Consider the following 2213-nt stretch of genomic DNA (forward strand, 5'->3'; position numbering starts at 1 on the left):
GTGTGTGTCAGGGTTGTATCCTTTCACCATACTTATTCAATCTGTATGCTGAGCAAATAATCCAAGAAGCTGGACTATATGAAGAAGAATGCAGCATCAGGACTGGAGGAAGATTCATTAACCTGTGATACACTGACAACACAACCTTGCTTGCTGAAACTGAAGATAACTTGATGAACTTACTGATGAAAACTGAAGACTACAGTCTGCAGTGTGGATTACACCTCAACATAAAGAAAATGAACATCCTTACAACTGGACCAATAAGCAGCATCATGATAAATGGAGAAAAGATTGAAGCTTTCAGAGATTTCATTTTACTTGGATCCACAATCAACACCAATGTAAGCAGCAGTCAAGAAATCAGACATCATATTGCACTGGGAAAATCTGCTGCAAAAGACCTCTTTAAAGTCCTAAAGAGTAAAAATGTCACTTTGAAGACTAAGGTACACCTTACCCAACCCATGGTATTTTCAATAGCCTATTTTTCATGCATGTGAAAGCTGGACAATGAATAAAGAAGACCAAAGAAGAGTTGATGCTTTTGAGTTGGGGTGTTGGCAAAGAATATTGAAAGTATCATGGACTGCCAGAAGAACAAACAAATCTGTCATGGAAGAAGTACAGCTGGAATGTTCCTCTGAAGTGAGAATGGCCAGACTTCATCTCACGTACTTTGGTCATGTTGTTAGAAGGGACCATTCCCTGGAGCAGGGTATCATGCTTGAAGTAGAAGGTCAGCAAAAAAGGGGAAGACCTTCAACAAGATGGAATGACACAGTGGCTGTAACGATGGGCTCAGGTATAGCAAGGATTGTGAGGATGACACAGGATAGGGCAGTGTTTTGTTCTGTTGTACATAAGGTTGCTATGAGTTTGAGCCAACTCAGTGGCACCTAACAACCACCACCAATATGGTCAGCAACAACAGACCTCATTTCATTACTGAGGTAACACAACAGGTGGCCATTGCCCTACAAATTCAGCAGAAACTTCATTTGATCTGGAGGCCACAGTGTAGTAGAAAAGCAGAAAGAATGAACCAGCTATCAAAGAGACAACTTGCAAAAATCTGTCAAGAGACCAACTGACCTTAGTTGATGTTTTTCAGATTGCGCTGTTAAGGGCCCACATTACCCTCAAGGAAAATTATAACTGAGCCCATTTGATCTGCTATATGAGAGATCATTTCTGAATACCTCGGAGCTGACGAATGGAGTTAAGTGTTTTAATTTATGGCGAAAACTATGTGAAAAGGTATTTGTGTTCTTTGCCCTCTATTCTTTTAATCACAGGTACACACTCCCACACATACAGTACCTGTTAGCAGTTCCGGCACACCCCTTCCAGCAGGGAGATTGGGTATTGCTCTAATCCTGGAAGAGTAAGCCACTTCAACCTTGCCGGAAGGGACTGTTCCAAGTGCTTCCAGTCATTCACACCACCATGAAGCTCAGTCATCTTAAGCCTTGTATTCATCACACCAGGATCTAAAAGGTCCCCCCAGAGAACCACCAAACCAAGAAGAGGACAGAAAAAAAGAGAGCAACCTCCTGGATCTCAGAACCCATCACTGGCCTAGAGTTCTTTTTTAGAGAAGCAAAATCATAGTTTTAACTGATTAGTAGTTTTGTTAACCATAGGGACCACCCTAGTGTAGCAATCCTTTAGAAAAAAAATGATAAGATTTAGATTTCATTTAGCCAAGAATATGCTAAACATTACAGATTTTTGTTAGGAGGCCTTACTGTTGAAGAAGCTTTTTTACATCATGTCTTATAGGAGTTAGCAGGCTTTACAGTTGATTGAAAATGACACTTTCAGCATTTTGGCAAAACTGTAACATATTCAGATATGTGTGAGAGTCCATTGTAAAACAAAAGGATAGAGACATGCTTTCCTTAAAGATTCAAGCAGTTACCAGTTTGGATCTATGTGCTTGCTACCTTTGTAAATTGTGTTGTCAAGTGTACTAACCTTACTGTCTGTCAGGATATAATGAATTGCACCCAAATAGAACCTCTGAGCTATGCAGTAGCCATGGTAACCTTCTCCCCGAAGTTCTTTCTGTGTGGAAGAACGTTTTCTCCTACATTCTGGCCAATGCTATAGGAGGTGTCTGATCACTAGGAAGACTGTTACTCTGCCTCCCTGGCCTCCTCATCACTCTGGAACAGCCCAAGCAGTGACCCTCAGCCCTAACTGTAATT

This window comes from Orycteropus afer, unplaced genomic scaffold (assembly GCF_000298275.1).
Source record: "Orycteropus afer afer isolate SDZICR_OR568_19922 unplaced genomic scaffold, OryAfe1.0 scaffold00122, whole genome shotgun sequence".
Taxonomy (NCBI): Eukaryota; Metazoa; Chordata; class Mammalia; order Tubulidentata; family Orycteropodidae; genus Orycteropus; species Orycteropus afer.